The sequence below is a fragment of the Haliaeetus leucocephalus genome, unplaced genomic scaffold (genome assembly GCF_000737465.1).
Source record: "Haliaeetus leucocephalus isolate CR32 unplaced genomic scaffold, Haliaeetus_leucocephalus-4.0 Scaffold556, whole genome shotgun sequence".
NCBI lineage: Eukaryota > Metazoa > Chordata > Aves > Accipitriformes > Accipitridae > Haliaeetus > Haliaeetus leucocephalus.
Genome location: NW_010972992.1, coordinates 7100061 through 7119107, shown reverse-complemented (window position 1 = coordinate 7119107; position 19047 = coordinate 7100061). Strand labels below are relative to the sequence as shown.

Here is a 19047-nt window from a genome sequence, read left to right as displayed (position 1 = left end):
TGTATGCTTAGTTATTCAGAGAGCTGTAACTGAAGAAAAATGGGTATGCAAAGTGAGAAGCACTGAACTCTTGCGTCTTTGACTTTGGGCCAAGTCTTTGAGTTTTGAATGCCTTTAATTTTAGGGTGGGCTTGGATCAGTACTCAAATCAAAGTGTTATTTTACTTATAGCAATCCTAGTAACATGGTAGCTCCTCCTGTAGGCTTTGAAAGGATTCTGACTTAAAAGATAATTCTGGCATGTGGTTCCAAAAGAGCAGCTTCACCTAGCTGCTGGCTGGCGAATTTCTAGAGCAAGGTTTCATAAACTGAGAACACTAATAACAAACTGAGAACGGTTTGTCTCTGCTTGGTCTTAGTGGCAGCGCTTGCAGTTTCTTGCATGTGGGCTCCTGAGCATGTATTAGATATATGAAAGGATGAGGAGTGGTGTCTTTGCAAAGGAGGATGGAGTAAAACTTTACGTGTTTATGAAGCACGTTAGATGATGAAAGTGGACAAGACCAATGGATCTAAGGTATTTGGATAATGAGTGGGTATGGAGGTGGGAAAAGGAGTTACAGTTGTCTGGTCCTGGCTTGGAAAGTGTCATGACGATAGAATGGACTTCCATGGGATTGAAATCCTCTCGTGGAGCTTGGGGGAAGGAGACAAGTGAAGGAAGAGATAACAGATTTCTCAATCTCAGTACCTGCACTTAAGACTTTTAACTGTAATGTTTTCTGTGCCCTTCATGGCCTATAATTTCTTAGTGAATTAAATGTCTTTTAAAGAGCTGAGGTTCTACTGCTAGTAGAAAAAAAGATCCAAGTTGGGCATTCTAACTTTTGACCATTAAGTGCCCTGGAGTGTATGTTCTAAATCAGCTGTGAAACATACTTAAAAGTTACTGATTGAATCATGCCCTCTAACACCTAAAAATAGAATGATCTGGTTTCTGGGAAGTGGCAGAGTAAATAAAGAATAATAAAACCTGTCACCCTTGCTAAGTTCTGTGTAACTTGGTCTGAAACAAATCAAGATCCTGTGTGGTATTATGATTAACGCTTTTTAGTGTAGGTTGTAACCATGAATTCAGATTTGAGGGGAAACAATAAAAGAACCAACTAATGAACAAGTTCTAACAGCAGTTGGCTATTTTTGCGTAGTGATGCTCCCTTTTTCTTTAATCTTTAGAAAGTTTGTTTCTGCTTTAAATGTCAGGCTACTCAATGGATCTGAGTTGAATTGGTCACTTTCTATCTATATTACATTCCAATGTGTAATAATTCTAAAGTATGTGAAAAGCCAAGTTTTTTCTGGTTTAGGGTTGTATGAGAAAGGGAGGAAGAGGAGCTGGAGAAATTTTGGAAAGAATAACCAATAGATTTCAGTTTCACTGTTCTAGAACAGGGATGCTTAGGCTATTCCCTTGTCACCCCTGTTCCGAATGGCCCTGTTGAGTGCAAATTCCCTGTATGCTCAGTGATGGGAGCAGACATCTTGTATCCTGAATGGCAGCTGCTTGCATCCTGTCAGATGTGCGTTTTTCTGGCAGTGTTATTTGCCGATTTAAATAGTATTACTTTGGTCCAGCGTACCTGATGAGTTAAAATAAGTCCTGCTCTGTCTCCTTCTGGTCTTTGCTTAAACATTACTGGATGCTGTCTTTTTTTTTTTTTTTTTTTTTTTCCTTACTGGTTTTGTAAAACCTGATCTACTGGTAAATCAAAATCCATGGGCCTGCTCTGTCAGTCATTTGGACTGAGAAAATGAAGGCCTTGATTCTGAGGTGGCTGGATGTTGTTCCAGGGTTAACTGCTTATGTTGAACCATCTCTCCAGGAAACACTGTTCAGACAATCTGCGGTTCCAGTTTCCTGACAGGAGACGGTATGTGACTGGTTGGTTTCTGGCCGTCTGACCACAGGGCCTCACGTTCAGATCTCTACTGCCGGCTACTCTGTAACCCCTGCATATTTAAGAGTGTTGAAATGCAGACCGGGGAGAAGTTTTCTCATGTAGCACTTACTCTATGGGTTAAATCAATTCAGTGGAAGCAGGAAAGCCTGAGCTCTCGCTTCCCATGGTGATTCTTAAACTCTTGTCAAATACTGAGAAATTGTGGGGACCCAGATGAAGAGTTGGTATTCCAGAGCACTTCCCCTCTGATAATCTGGGCCCATTCAAAGTATGTTCATTAAAGGAAGGTGAAGTTGAATCATTCTGAAATTGTCTACTTGGCTTATTCTTCAAATGCCAATACTAAAAAGCCTCCAAGGAGTATTTTGGAAGTGTGTATGGGATAGTGACACAGACTGTATTTGTAAAATTACCCAGTATGTCACTTAAATGGGGAAAACAGAAGCCATAGAAATGTGAATAAAAGCTGGGCGAGCTTCTCATTGCATAGAGAGCTGGCTGCTAAAAACTCACCCTTTAGAAACACAGGACCCACAAAGTACTCATTCAAGTAACTCCAGGCTTAAACCAAGTCAATTTTGTCATAAAATAGAACAAAGAGAATCTTCTTTTCCTTCTTTAATTATTCATAAGCCATTTGCTCTAGATGAGTGTGGTGAGATATGATTGACCCTGAGAGGTAATCGTGTCTGGAGCTGGAAGTGGAAAATGAAAAGTTTGTTTAATGTAACAGATCTTTACATGGCAAAATAGATAAGGTAGGAAAAAGTCTGTTAAAAAGGAGGAACTATTCAAGATGGTAAAATGCTGAGTTTCATGCAAATCCTATATTGAAGTACAAACCGCGCAGCTCCATCTGGTGGTATAAAACATAATGAAGATGGGTAGTCAGTGTAGAGAAAGCGTATATGACAAAGAAGCTTGTGCTGATTTTGGCTGCAATATGTGTTCCTAGTGCATGTAACCCCTGCTGTGTATGGAGGAGATCCACTGAAGATGTTCTGATTTTTCCATAAAGACTTACAAACAAAACAAGCTTTTTTCCTAATGTTTACTCTTACAGGGATTTTCTTTTCTAATTTTTTATGTAAAAACTTCAGATGGCAGAGGTGGAGAGGTTAAAATCAGCCAGTGTTAACTGGAGCAGGGTCTCTTAGACAACTTAAGATCCAACTCTTATTTAGAAAATAATGGATGGAGATCATGAAAAGCCTCAGTAATTCCCTGCATGTCTCTGCCCCCCGCCCTCACCCAATATTTCTGAACACTCTCTCAACATTTTTGACACACCCTGTCACAGCTCTAATCCCAAGTGCTTGTTCTTTTCAGCTTTCCTCCTCTGCTTTATGTAGGAATTGGGATCTGGAGTTTCTAATGAAGATACTTTGATTGACAAGGTATTCATGCTAAGATCAGGCTCTGATGCCCCCTTCTATCTGGCAGTGTAGTGAAGTACCTTTCTGCAGTGGAAATGAGTATTGCAATGATATATACTATTCTTGTATCTGATAGAACCATCACATAAATTCCAAGTCCTTGTTTACAAAAGCAAACATATTTTAAGTTGTACAGAATTCTAATACTCAGTTTTTGTCTCTTTTGCAAAATAAGGATTCGTGTTGAGTGAAGAGCAAGTAGGCAGCAGCAGATCCTTTTTTACACTGGCTGGTGCTTGACAGAGTGAGTCATACTGTAATAATATGTAACTGCATATATTTATCTAAACTTTCATTGATTTTTCACCATAGTTCCTTATCTTTTTTAGTTATTTACTTTCTGTGATATTATAAACAAAACTGAAAAAATGTCCAATGGGAATAACCATATTTGATCCTTGGCTCCCTGAAGCTGGTGATTAATCCAATGGAAGAACAAGACAAGATTTAGAGTGAGTGGTCGACAAGAACTGACATTTAAAGTTACTCAAGCTTTATAACTGTAAGTTATTTTGCACTGTGTTCTCTCGTACACTGAAGGTGCTCAGAATACCATGTTAGTACCCAGACAACATTAAATAGTGGTTGAAGTGGTCTAGGTACAGATTACGGTTCACTTCATGGAAGGTTATTTCAGCCGCCTCCTTACACCAAACAAAAATGTTTGGAATATGCTTTCTTGTAGCTTTTTTTTTTTTCCTTCCTGTGAACCAGCGTGTGTGCTTTGCTGTAGGATGGTCTACAGACCTAGAAGTTTTACAAACCCATGATGTGAAATTAGAACTATTACCAAGTTTCTACATTTCAAACCCATTTGATGATATCATGGTTATTTACCTTGAAGCCTGGCTGTTGAATTGGAGTTATAGTTAAAGCTGCTGTCTCAGTTGCCCTTCAGTACGTCAGAAACCAGATAACTAGGGACCTTTTTATATTTTCAGAACCAACCACAGGAGTCCCTCTCCTGCAATTAAATAGAGGAATACCTTTGTTTAATTCTGTTCTTAGTGGCACTGACTGTATTTAAATAATACAAGAAGCTGTGAGAGTTTCTAAACAATTCTATTTCAGAAAAATAGAGAACATCAGCATCTGTACCACCTGTGACATGGGCTGTACTTTGTAGGTAATACAGAGAAACATGTGTGTGCGTTACACCTGCCTTAGCTTGTAGGTGCATATGTGTACTGAAAACTACCAGAAGAGTTTCCAAGAGGTTCTAATCCCCAGAACAATAAAAAAATTTCACCAGTCACAAACAAGAAAAGTCCTACATATTGATATAAACTTCTCTACTCCTGTGGCATTAATAGTTCTATGCCTGCATTTACCAATAAATTCTTGCCTGTGGACCCTTCTCTGTGAAAGTGTGGATCTTGTGAATGTATTTAGATATTTCACTTCCATCACCTAGGTTGAGACATATTATCTCTCCAACTGCAACAGGAGGGGCAGGATGTAGTTTGTGTGCTTAGTTTGAGATCATAAATCATGAATGGATTTACTTGCATCATCAAGTAAAGAAAGCCTAGGAATAAAAACCTCTTCAAATAGTATCTTTCACCTCACCTTATCTTCTTCAGAAGGGTTTGGGAAGGCAAAGTTATCCCACCTTGTGGCAATAGAAAAATAAGTCGATGGTATTTGCTGGAGCTGAAGGCCATCCATCTCCTTGAGTCAATGAAAATTTAACCTTATACTGATTTGTATTTTTCCTGTGTTTAAGCATTTAACAATTCCTTTCACCCTGGTTTCTTCCTTCTGAAAGCAACAAAAAATAGGTGAAGAGAGGAGTCATAAGGTGAGGCATTGAGTTCCCCTTTGGAGCACCAGTTCCACCTTCCCTTTGGCCTCTCCAGGCCTGTCCAAGTTTTCTTGTAGAGCATAGGAGCTGTTAACTGTTTAAACAGCTGCTGTTCTATGCCTAGTGGGGACCTGAGCTCTTGAATGAACAATAAGTATTCAAGGAGTGACAGTGTTGGGAGTGATGGACACCAGTTTGCACTAATGAGAGATCTGGGAGCTTTTCCAAGGATGACTGCATCACTTAATTGAACAATTCTCTATTTCATCTGCTACTTGCATCAGGTGTGTGTTTAACCCACCGCATTCTGAAAAGCTTGTCAAAACTTGTCCCGGGTTCATGCTGTTGAGTAATGTGAAAGAATTGCCCAGGGTATGAGGTATTACTGAATTATAAAGGAAGGCCAAAGAGCTAAGAACATTCAGTGTGGAGGAAAATGAGTGAGGTACATTGGCCACGCTGGTGTCAGTGGCCAAGTTCTAAAAAGTGATGTTGGAATTAAAAAATGATTCTGTTGAGCAGTTCTATCTTCCTCCTTCCATGGCTTATTTCAATCAAATGATAGCATCAGACATGGTGACAGGAAATGGAGCAATTACAGATAGACTTCAAGGAACAGCTTATCAGAATTGAAGGTTAAACTTTCATAAGCAAAAGGATCATTCCTGTTCTTTGAAGCTTGTCACAGTTCTATACACAGAGTAACTTAACCAGAAATACCAGATGGGAGCCAGGCAGTCTTCTGACCTCAGCTCTGATCCTGGTAAAAGTTGAAAGTTCCTCACCAAGCTGTAGAGCTTAAATTAACAGGGCTAGCTTCTCGTTTTCCACTAAAAACATAAATTAAAACTCTTGGGCCTGTTTTACAGTGCGGCAGCTGTATCCTCCTCACCCTTAGGTTCCAAATTATTCTGTCAGTTCTTTGCACTTCAACCAGCATCATCAATTAAAATTTGTGGTGCACACTGAATGGAAAATGTGCAGTTAAGGTTAGCAGTACACTGCTAAGAACTTCAAAACTGTCCTCAGTTTTGTTGTTGGTTCTGAATAGTTTAACTTATTAATATACTATTTCTAATGCTTTACTGTTTACATTTTGAATGGCAAGCAGTAGTGCTAGCAATAGCAGGCAGTTCAGCTTTCTCTTGCAGCTATATTGCAGTAGCGTGATGTTTGCAAAGAAGCCTCTTTATTGGAACCACTTTCAATGTTTGTTGGTTGTTTTTTTTTTAAGAAATCAAGACAGAAATCCATTGCTGAACCTGCACGTACCCTTTTGAACTACTTTGTCAACTTGATAATGCAATGCTTGCATATGTCTCTCCAGCTAAAAAGGCAAAAACCTCCCAGCAGATTTCATCACACTCCTGAGAGGAAGGAGTTTCCTCCATTTTGTATGCAGGGTGCCTGTGGCATGGAGATGCTTGTGATTTACACTTGTCATGTAATGGCCGAGTTGGAATACAGACTGGCTCCCTGACCTGCAGTTCTGTGCTCAGCGAGAGGAGTATTCCTTTGCGTTTGGTCTTCCTGTCTGACATCCGCTTGCTCAGGCTGATGAATCTTGGCAGTTGCCATCATTTTCCACCATGCAGAATCACTCTAGTGAGTAGCAAAAGATGATGGCAACAGGATCAGGGTGAGATTAGCATGACATTCTCATATTGTTGGAGGAAATGTCAACTGTAATACATTTGGGTGCAAGCCAGATAAAGCACAAATATTGTTAATTTTACAGTTTATTCTAATAGAGAGAGATAATCTTAGGAGTTGTGTTTGGCTGAGTTCTTCGCAGGACATCCTCTGCAATTATATCAAGGGGATTTATGAGCCTGTTCCTCCTCCTCAGATGATAGCCCTGTTTTTCTTTGGTATTGTTTGAGAAGCTTTAATGCTTTGCAGTATGGAAATTCAGCTCTGTGGAGGAAGACCAGACCATAAAATAATTGTCTGGGCTCTTTGAAAAGTTATATATAACTGGGAAGCTGCATCACATCTGAAAGTTACTTGGATCTTTCCTTCCCCTCCTCTCCCTGCTCTTTTCCGTGTAACAAAGCCAGCAACTTTCATTATTAGTCCAGTGCTATTTAGGATCCATTGGTGAAACAGTCTGCAGGCGACCCTTTTCTGAATGGCTACCTGCACTATCACTGACTGAAATCAAAAGACTTGTGATCCTGACGGAGAGCATGTGCATTAAAGACCTAATTCATTGTAGTGCCATGCATTATTTAGGAGCTTTGCTTGCATGAATGGTCAGGTACAGACTCTTCAGCTGCTGGGAGTTGAAGATTATGCCATATGTAAACATCAAATATTGCTTTTCCTAGGCTTGAATGACATTTGGGTCTGACTTCTGACCTTGTAGTCATACTTGTATAATTAACTATCATGTTAATTGTATCTAATGAGTTAGATTTGTGGTCACTTATGTTGAAATTTGAAATTTTGGTTTCAGTGCAGTGTTTAACAGAATGTGCATGAATTTCCTGATATATTTGTTTCCGTTCATAAAATACAAGAGATGTAAGGGAACAAGACCCTAAAGTTCATCAGAAGCTTTTTCACTATGAATTTTGATTCCTATTACTTGGTAGGCAGAACCCGGTACAATTAAAACTTGATCCCCCTGCAGCTTCACACTGCTAATGTAATTGCCAAAGTAGGGAGCGTTTATACAAGCTGTCTTGCCATAGGTGAAGGTTAGTGGAGGGTATTTCTCAATTTTATGGACATGTATAAAAATAGAGTTAAACTTAAACTCTTATCTACAAAAAAGATTATGCTCTTGTGATTTGATATGTAATTGACGGTGTTAGGAGAATGTGTTTAAAATGTGGAGAAAATAGCAGTTTGGATATGAGTAACATGAGGGTCTCAATTCTGCAAGCCACTTGGTGAGGTAAGGTATTCCTATATAGACCCATATTCTGGCATACTTCTATGCCCACACAGACCATAGTGGGGCATGATCTTGCAAATTGCTATAACTGATGTATTTGCCTCCATATGATCTTTTGCAAGACGTCTTTCCATGATGAGCATGAAAAGCACGCTAAGTCCGCTGTACCTGGGGTGCTGTACGATGGAACAAAATTTGACTTTGCATTTAATTTAATGTGTCTGCTGGCTTGAATGTACCGGGCTGCAGCTTCTGCTGCCACCTGGTGTTGATGCCCAGTTTAGCCTGGGAACTTGTCCCAGAGTGATCCATAATACTTTGCAACAGTGAAGGTCTTCCTCAATGTCAAGGTGAGGCCCAAGGGCAAATGAGGTACCAAAAGACAGGAATGGCAAATGCCATTCCCTTATTATGGCTGGCTGTGCTGCTGTAGGTGGGGTGTACCAGCTCTGGATGATCCTAAACACCACAACAACGTCTTCCTTGTTGCATTAACCCTGTGAGAACACTCGTAGTATCTTTTAATGATGTGTGAAGATAAATCTTCACAATGAGGTAAGCTCAGGAGTAGGAAATGTTTTATATGCTTGTTGTGGTTTAACCCCAGCCAGCAACCAAGCACTACGCAGCTGCTTGCTTACTCCCCCTTGGTGGGATAGGGGAGAGAATCAGAAGGGTAAAAGTGAGAAAACTTGTGGGTTGAGATAAAGACAGTTTAATAGGTAGAGCTAAAGCCGAGCATGCAAGCAAAGCAAAACAAGGAATTCATTCACTATTTCCCATCAGCAGGCAGGTGTTCAGCCATCTCCAGGAAAGCAGGGCTCCATCATGCCTAGCGGTTACTTGGGAAGACAAATACCATAAGTCCGAACGTCCCCCCCTTCCTCCTTCTTCCCTCAGCTTTATATGCTGAGCATGATGTCATATGGTCTGGAATATCCCTTGGGTCAGCTGGGGTCAGCTGTCCCGGCTGTGTCCCCTCCAAACTCCTCGTGCTCCCCCAGCCTACTCACTGGTGGGGTGGTGTGAGGAGCAGAAAAGGCCTTGACTGTGTGTAAGCACGGCTCAGCAATAACTAAAACATCCCTGTGTTATCAACGCTGTTTTCCACACAAATCCAAAACACAGCCCCACACTAGCTACTATGAAGAAAATTAATTCTATCCCAGCCAAAACCAGCACAATGCCGTAGCCCCCTTGTGGTCAACACCTTGGAAATGCATCTAATACAGCATTAAGGGGCATGCCGTGTAAGGTATGTGGGGATTTTTTTGTGCCTGTTAACTGTGGTTCGTCCCTGGAGAAAGCCTAACTTGTTTCTCCTGCTCCACTTTACATGTTATAAGAATGTTTTTCCAAAGGGGGTATGATGTGTTCCCCTCAAAACCTGCCCTTCAGACCTGTCAATCTGAGAGAAGAAAGGTCAGCATGGTGAAGTTCTCTGAAACCTGGGGCTTCTTCCGTTCTCTGGTCTACTCATCCAGTAGGGAAAAGCTTCTCTAGAGACCAGCTGTTAATTTCATAAGCCTTTCATGGACTCACTAATATTGTCTGAACCTCCTGCATTGCTCTTTCTTATCATTCTAACCTTGACCCCCTGCCCTTGTCAGCTTTTTTCCTCTTATTTTTCCTGCTAGGTTCTGATTTATGTAGACGCGTACCTCCTGGGAGAGAGGTGGACCCTCTTTCCACAACAGGCTTTTCCCACCAATTCTAAGGATCAGACAGCCTGACAGCTTCCAAGAGGATCCCACAAAAACATTGCAAACATGACAAACTAGTAACACACAAAAAGGTGAACAGACTTGCATTTAAGTTTAGTATGATGTTAAGGGTCTTCATGTTGTCAAAGATCATCTGTATTTTTTTATTACATTGCTTCAATGAGTCATGTGATTATATTCTGAGTAGAGGAATAAAATACATAACATAACCCTATGAAAAAATTCTTAAATCGTGGGACAGATTTTTACTCCTAAATAGGAGTGTCAGCAATTATACAAAATCTACTAGTAATTTACTGGTTGCTAGTGACTTTGTGGTGTGTGCAGTAGGTTAAAGTGCGTGGTAAGATACCACTTTGATGAAAGACGGCAAGCAAACACTCAGGCCAGCATAATTTTTCCAATACATGATTTATACCAGGAAATATGCCTCACTGCGTGTTTCCAGGGACTCTTGTATTTCATAGTGGTTTGGGGATATACAACTGCTATTGTTAGGGAATACTGTTACAGACAATAGTCTTCTGTAAAACCTACAATACAAACTCTTACTGCATCCTTCTGTCTCTCTTAGATGCCATGGCGAAACATGCTGTTTTCCTGAGTCTTCTACGTTCATTTATAGACATGAAGTATGATGGGGAGATACTATTTCTTTTGTACTCTCAATCTTCACAGTCAATGTGTAAAGGAATAGCAAAGCCGACCTTTTGTGTGTTCCAAACTGGGGTGACCTAAAAATTACTTGCAGGGAACTGTCTGGGAAAGACACAAAAATGAGTTGCGTTTGGCTGATGGCCAGTCTGCTGTCACAGAGATTGTGTAAGTAGTGTTACTGAGCTTAGTTTAAAAGTTCAGCTTTTGTTCTTGAACCCGTGAACCTTTTGAGCTTAATTTAAAAGTTAAGAATTTTGCACCATCTTATAAACGCTAGAGGGCACTGCTGTAATTTTTACAGCATCTATGTCCCCGTTTCTAAGATTTGGTGCTCCCTGCCCACCTCTGTGCAGGTGTTGGAGCAGGGTGTAGTGGTGCGGTAGGAGCAGCAGCAATTGCACCTTCTGCCACTACCTGTGTCACAGACTTGTTTGGGTACCCCTGCCCTGGGGGCAGAGAGACACCTGCTTCTTCTGTCCTGAAGTGACAGAGTCCCACATCACAAAGAACAGTATATTACCGTTGCTTGAGCCTGTGAAATATCTGACGAGCTCCGAGAGGTGACTGCAGACTGTAGGAATTCTAATACTAGAAGCCACAGGGAAGCTCCAGGACAAGTAAAGGATGAGAATTGGTACCAAGCAAGTGCGTGTAGTGTTGCATATATGATTATAGTGTTCTGCATTCATTTACACGCACAAGCTCAGTGTAAGGGGAAGCAGTTACAGCCATATTCATAGGCTGATAGTATTGCATTTACTCTGCCAAAGTGTACACATTCTGCTGTGGTCATTGTGACTGACACAATTTTTTTACCCAAGAAAGTTCTATATGACAAGTCAAACTGGCTAAAAACTGTTGCTTCAAGTGTTTGAAAAGGGAACTATTGACTTTGGAATTTCTCATGTATTTCAAATACTTTCACGTTTTAAGTCTTTTAGCAAATCAATGTTTTAAAAAATCAGTTGCTGTAAAACTAAACTTGCAAAAGATGTGAGGAAAACCTTTACTGTTTACTCTGCTTTCAGTAGATAATATGAGATTGAATGGGACTATAAATATGTTGGAGAACACTGAAATCTGTAGTGATTAGGTCAGAGAAATAGTCCAGAAAAAATAGATGACAATTTGTAGGAAGAAATACTGCCTCACTTAAAAGAAATAATAAAATGCAAAAATACAAACAGGGGAAGACAAATATAAGCAGCAGTGCCTCAGACAAGGATCACAGAATTAAAACAGATCCCCAGCTAAATATGAGTCAACAATGTCATGCCACTGCAGAAAAGGCTAACGTCATACTAGGTTGTACAAATGGAACTATCCCTGCAAGCCTTGTGAAGTAACTTTATTTTGTGATGCAGTAGTAGTTCCTCAGACATTGTAACTGTTGCAGATTGACGTGCTGTTCTGCAAGAAAACAGGATAAACTGGAAAATGTCCAGAAGACAGCAATGAAAATATCAGAGATGTAGATATCATGCTACGTAAGGACTGTTTAAACAGTAGAGGCATTTCAATTTAAAGAAAAGAAGACTGAGAAGAAACAAGGGCTGCTGAGATTAAGGGAATGTTATTGGTTTGGGTTTTTTTTCCCCATGTCCCTGATGAATAGAGCCAAAAGTAATGGGAGTTCAGAATGTATCAAGGAAGTGTTGCACTAGAAAAAGCTTAGTAATGTAATAGTTACGAGTCACACTAAATATATAGCCTTAGGTTGCTGTAGTGTTTCTACCCTTAGCAAACCTTAAGAACAGTTTTGGTAGATGTCTGCTAGACATGACACGGATAAAATTGATCCTGCCTTGAGGCAGAGGAATATATGGCCTCTTGAGATATCACTAAGTCTTATTTTCCTATGACTGGGAGTTGTTCAACAATATGAACATTATGTTGCTGACCTGGTTACTGAAATGTTTTCTGAATAACTAACCTGTTGTCTCACAACAGGTGAATACTTGGAGGCAAAACAGGAAGTGAAAGCATGATTCAGGATCAGCCATGCTTGCTGGAAATATTTGAAGGTTAGTGGGGAACACTGCCAGAACTGGAAATGCTGGAAAGTTTGTTCTCCAGCAGCAGAGGAAGAAAACAGCCAACACAGGAAACAAAAATGTATCTGTTAGTTTTAAAAAGGAAACACAGTCTTTAAGGAAGAGACAGTTATCTGGGGCAGTGAGGCAGAGCCATATTTCTGGTGAAAGATGGCAATAGGCATGGATATTATTTTGTGTGATATTGTGGTTTTCTGTTCTGTTTTTTTAAAACAGCTGCCTGACCACTGAATTAGGAAAATCAGCTGGGAATGAAGAAGGTAGGTAAATTGGTGCCTAAGTGTAGCTAGATGGTAATGATGAGAATCAGTGAGTCCTATGAGACCAGACCAGTGCTTCTTTCTGATACTTTTTCTAGTGCAAATGTCTTAGGGAAAGGATAGGTTTTACTAGGGCCCACAGTCACTCTCAGCCTTCTGTCTGAAGTAGTAGGACAAGTAGTTTTACCCAATCTATTGTAAATGCAGGTGCAGGTCTCTTGAGTGTGTCATTCTTTTATCTGAAGAATTACCTTGCCCTTTTATATGGAGAAAAGGATCATCTAACTATAGAGCAGGCTGTTCTTTTAACATGGGGTGTTTGGTAGGTATATTTCCTCTTGTGCAAAGGAAAAGGATATCTTCATCACCTTTCTGTGGCTTCCTGAGAACTAGAACAAAGGTTTTGCATGGAGAGGTTTTCAAATGCATCTGTGATCTGAGCATCTGCAAAATACAAGGGAGTTGAATACATGAAAAGAAGAATGTTAATAATGCTGGGGTATAGAGAATTCTAATGCAAATGAACCAGTAGTTGGCAGAGACTAGTCTCTTTTCATTTCTGTTTTTGACAGTTAGAAGGGTGTGATGTAGGGCTTATATTCAGAATTAATTCTATCTTACATTAAAGCTTTTGGATTCCAGACTGGTTTCCTCTGCATTTGTGTTGTACAGATCACATCAACTGTTTTTATACATTTCTGTTTTCAGAATTATATTTAAGTTTTCCCTTTGCATAGATTTTTCCGAGGATTAATTCTGTCTTTTCAAGTCCATGTTGTGTTGGGATTGGCCTTAGTTTGGCTCACCTCTTGGTGAAAAGCTCCATATGACCCTCATCAGCAATCAGGATATAGACACTTATTTTTTTAAGTTCTTCCGTCAAGATTTTAGGTTTATCATCAACAAAAATAAAAGGGTGTCATGGTAATACCAAGTAACTGGTTAGAATTCTTTCTTTTGCTATTAGATAACTCATAGGACAGCACAAACCTAAAGGTCAAAGGAACAAAGACCCTCAATTACAAGAAAAAAAAAATGAGGAAGAATAACTTTTTTAATCTGGGGATTGGCATTTTTGTTTTGTGTTTTTGTGTTGTTTTTTTTTAACAGTGTTTAATACAACAGTACACTCTTTCTGATAAGCTAACCACTGCAAAGGAGCACTTACTTCCAAGGACTTTAGAGCCATATAGTAAGACGATATCAATAACTTTGCTGATTGTGGACAACAAAGCTCTTAGACTTCGAACTGTAGTGTCTTAGGGCTGCAAGGAAATTTTTGTTAATGACCAAGCTGCAGATTGGCTGCCTACTGACTTTCAGAGCAGAAGTTAAAGTGTTAACTCATAATGAATTAACAAGCATCAGCTGCATTGCAGTAATGAATGTGCATGTTTGCAGTGCATCATATGACTACTCGGTACTTACTGCAGTCAGCTAGTATGTGGTAAGATTTTTGTTGTGATAACCTAGACATAAGAATGAGTCTTCCATCTACGTTCTCTTTGGAATAAGAACATAGTATTTCATACCTGTACAGCACCTGAGCAAGAAAAGCATCAGTGATAATTCTTTTGCTTGCTAACCCTTGCTGGTGACAAGAACAGGGTTTGCCCATTTTACTTTTCGTGTCACCTGTTGGAACTTGTGCCTCTTGCTATTTAAAATCATTCCATAGCTGCAGAACGGTCTCCAGATGTCAGTGTGACTGATAACACATGATAACAAAGAGGAATCGAATGTAAAGGAACCATCTTACTTGTTTCTTTGCTGCCGCTCATCAGACTGTTTTCAAAGTTTGGGCAGTTATGAAAGCTTGTGACCCAACTTCCTCCATTATAACAATAAGGTGTTTATCTTACTTGTTTGACTTGCATGGCTTCTGGCAAGTAAAGGACCCAGAACAACCAGATTCCCTTGCTATCAAGAGCCAACTAGTAGCTGAAGTTGCAATTTCAGTATCTTTTAGCTGTTTGTTAAGGTGATGGGGTGTGTTCTGATGATAGCCTAGGTGGTACAAATAAGCCACTTTCCTTGAAATAATGAGAGAGCTAGAATTCCATAAGGCCAGGTTCTGGCATCTCTTCTACATTCCTATCGTAAATGTTGGAAGCACTGGTGGCTTGAGGACAGGTGGCAACTGCAATTGCACAGACCCTCCCCAAACAGCCAGGGCGAAGGTATTTGATAGAAAACCAAGAGAAGTTTTTCCCTAGAGTTCCCTTTAGTGTCTCCACTTGGAATTGTGGGCAATGTTGGCTTTGTCAATAGGAAAGTTTAGCCTAGTAAAGGTTTAAGGGGTATTTGACTTTAGAGGGATCCCTGATAAAACAGAAATAATTCCTCTAGCTAGTGACTTGGCTTGAAATTCAGTGCTGCAGCATTGTGCCTGCTTATCAAACACCTCATTCTGTCTTCTCTGGGAAGACTGAATCCACTAGAAGCTTTTAAATTTTCCAATTAACCAAGCTGCTTCCCTAAAAAGAATCAAAGTCTAATGTGAATCACGGTCTTTCCTCAAATGGAATCACCAGGTTTCCTGTGAATGGTAAAATGGTGTAATAAGTAGACCTAGTTTTTAATTCTTATTTGTATTAGGGTAGCAACTGGAAATCCATAAAATATGGACTGCATGCTTCTCAGGCGCATGCAAAGAGGCGTTTCCTGTATCAGTGAGATTACAGTCCTGACAAGATTGATAAAGAGGGAAGTAATTGTTTTTATCTGTTTTGAAGGCAGAAAAACAGACTCCATTAGTTGTGCAGGGAGAGACAGGAACACCTTCCAAAACACCCCAAGCTGTATCCCAAGCCATTCTCCATCGATCTGTCTCTTCTCTATATCCTGCTGCGAGATAGGAGGTAAGTCCTGGGTGCCTATTTTGGTACTACTCTACCCATGTTAGATCTCTCCGCTCCCTATTACCTAAGTTTTCTTTGCTGGCTGCCAACAGCTCTCAATCCTATCCTGACATTAACAAAGACGATCTGTATTGTCAAGTGGATGGAGTGTGGGGCTACATGCCAACATTCCTGATTGCTTATCTCAGCTGTGCCACAGATTTCTTAACCCTTGTGCAAGTCATTTAATCTAGTTCAGTCTTTAAAATTGGGATAATGACATTTACGTAACAATTGGAGGTGTTTGTAACGAGCCTGAATAATGAATGCAATGCTGTGGCATACATTTCTCTGTCTTTATGTCAGTGGCTTTGTAGTCTGTGACCGTTGATAACTAGCTTACCTGTCGCACTCACGTGCCACCATTTTCATCGGGATTTAAATTTAGTGATACATTTTTATTTCTCAAGACTCAGGAATTCTGAGTCATCAGAGACTATTTGAAATTAAGTTTGAGAGGTAAGAACTATGTTCTTCAACCCTGTTAGGTGTTAATAGAGACAACTTGTTAATTGTTTCCTGTTCAGTGGAAATACCTCCTGCTGAAGGTAGGTTTGGGTTGCAGATGGAGACTGAACAGAGAGCCTCTCTGTATCAGGCACCAGTCTTCTGTGCAATTAGTCAAACAAGCAATAGCATTATTGTTCACTTATCTTTTTTGTTTATCTAAAGCCAGTCAAATTATATTTCACAGAACTGAGAGCCTTAGTAGAACAAAACCAGTATGTTTTTATGCTTATTTCTCAGTGTTACTGCCAGTGTTTCTCTTTATTTTTCCCCAGTGTCTTTCCTGGAGAAAGGAAGCACAACCTGGGTTAGAGTGCCGAGCTGCACTGTTCTGATTGTGTAACTGGTGTTAGGGAGGACAGGCTCAAAAGTGACATAAGACTCTTCTATTTCTCACGGCACTTCAGTCTGTAGGTGAGCGAAGAGGTGTTACCAGTCTGTTATTCACCCAGACCAGCAAGCAGAGCTTCCAAGGTCGCTGCTGAACCTGGGCAGCTCAGAGCTGCTGTTATAACTGTAGCTCTTTTATAAATAGGATAGGCTCAGCTGATTAGCAGTCTTATCTCCATCAATTAATGAGGATAAGTGTTCATCATGTTGCAGACTTCATGCCTCATGCAAAATGTTGAGAAACTGCATGAGGTTACTGTGCATGGGGGAAAACCCCTGCCACTTCGAAATGTCTTTTTTAACAGCCAATATATATTCTTGTGGAAAATGGTTCTAGTGGTGATTTATCACTTTCATCTTAATAAATTTGGAAAAATCCATCCCAAGAGCCAACTCAAATGAAAATTTACTCCTTGGTTAGCTTTTGTAGTCAGTAATTGGGTATGGACAGGCACGGTTAACAAAGGCACTGTGTCCAAGCATGGCTCCTCTCTGCTGGGACATGTTGTTTTATTGCAGCTTTTAAGATGAATGTTTTGACTCTGTAAAACTTAGTGCTATATTCCTTCCTAGTGTCATGTTGTCCCTTTATACTTTGAATATCTCTTTCAGCACCTGAAAGACGTTAGAGTCTCCAAGATATCATTAACTTCATACAACTGTGTATCATTTACTTAATTCCTTGCAGACTGGCTCTTAACATTGTCTGGATGGAGGATTAAAGAGAGAATGGGACTCAAAATACTGCACTTTTTAGAAAGTGGTGTAACATTGCCTATGGGATTTCCCCATATGTAGCAACTGCTTCCTCTTTTTCAAGTTCGTCTTGTCATTTGTTGACTGTCACTTCTTTGTAGCTCCCCAGTTTCCTGAAAACATAGATTTCTGCATGAAGGAAGAAGAAAAAAAACCCCAAATTGCCACATTCTCAAAGGGTGTAACTTCTCACTTTGTGGATTTATCCTGATATACAATCCCGTGAGCTACATGTATGAGTCTATGATCTCTTTAAAGTAGTATTGGTTGAAAATGCGATTTAGAAATTAGAAAACCGATTGGTTTTGGTAACTGTGAAAGATTGTTTTCTTGTTGGCATCTATACAGGGGCCTGATTGTACCTCTGTTGAAGTTTGTGACAAAGCTCCTGATGATTTCAAGATAGCGTGCACACGGAAACCAAATGCCTTTTTGTTTTGTTTCACCCTTGCTCAAAATTTGGTTTCAGATCAAGGACAGGCTGGAGAATGGTTTCCTGCATTTCAGGGGCTTATGTTGGTAGTCGAGATTAAGAGCAATTCTGATAGATTAAGGTGGCGTGCGTTCTCAAGCCAGAATTTTATGTTAGAAAGAGTATTTAACTGATGATCTAAGGAAAGATTAAGGTGAAAGCTTGTGGCAGTTATTGCAGGGTAGGCGAGTGTGAGTGAAGTGTGTGCAAACAACTACAGCCATAGCAAAGGGATTAAAAGGTGTGGCGTGAACTAAAGGGCAGAAGGCTGACGAAGGCCATTCAATATACAAACCTGTGCCTGATTCAAAGAAACTAATTCAATAGCCTGATTAACTATTAAGTAGGTATTCTTTATTGGCAGCGCTGGGTGCACAGGGGATCGCTCCACCTATCGTGCACACCGTTGGGCCTAATTGTGCAGCTTAAGTACATGTTCTACATACATATTCACTAGATTTCTAAGAAATGTTATACATATGAATTAGTTTTCTGGGAAACTATTAGCATATGCAAATGTCCTTTACGCAGGCGCATTGAAGGTCTCTGGTGGTCTTCAGGAGTCCTCTGGTCTTCTGTAGTCTTCCTCACTTGTCTGCTACTTGACCCTCCTCAGGTGATTTTGTGCAGTATGGTCCTTTACATGTTTTGATACATCAATGCTTGTTAGTGCTCTTATTATCTAAGTTTTCATTAGTGATGTAAAACCATATGGCTAGGTTAAGCTAAATTATCTACAAGGACGAGAATAAAGGCAGGAGTTCTTATCTTTTCTGGCCCTATCTCTTCAAGCAAGTCCTCTGCTTGTGCCTTCTCAACAAGATCGTAAATTCATCAAACAATTAAGTTTTGCGATTGCTCATGGCTCCCTCTTGCTCATCGCTCCCAACTACCAGTCTCTGACAGGCTTAATCCTTGACAAACACCAGTCCTTGGTATGTAAAGTTACAGAAAGATAATTATTAAGCAATAAGCAGTTCGTTCTCTATATCACGCCTGTCCTTAAATGAAACGTTACGGGTAAGATTACCTATGTTACACACCCGGCACCTTCTAAAACGTGCCGTAATTTCAGTGTCTCGTCCTGCGCTTGCCATGGGCCGCCTGGGCGATGACTGCCGAAGTCGCAGTGTTAAGAAAAGACCAAAACCACAGCAGGTCTTGGAGAAGCCTGCAGTTCGCTTAGTCTGAGGAGGGCTGGAGTCTAATTCGAATTGAAAGCAACAAGGGACTGAAAAGCAGAATGCAGCACCCCCCCCGCCCTGCGGCCGCGCATGCGCAACG

General features: G+C 40.3%; 1 protein-coding gene across 2 annotated transcripts in view; it reads left to right on the top strand.

Annotated features, from left to right (window-relative positions):
• The first annotated feature begins 12668 nt into the window (after positions 1-12668).
• The window catches only part of NADK (NAD kinase), a 34775-nt gene continuing 28396 nt past the window's right edge, over positions 12669-19047 (top strand). Inside the window, exons 1-2 of one of the 2 annotated variants that reach the window (XM_010577443.1) lie at positions 12669-12738; positions 15474-15599. The gene's annotated coding sequence lies outside the window, so the exon portion shown is untranslated. The remainder of the gene's footprint in view (positions 12739-15473; positions 15600-19047) is intronic. The other variant, XM_010577440.1, reaches the window with a different exon arrangement.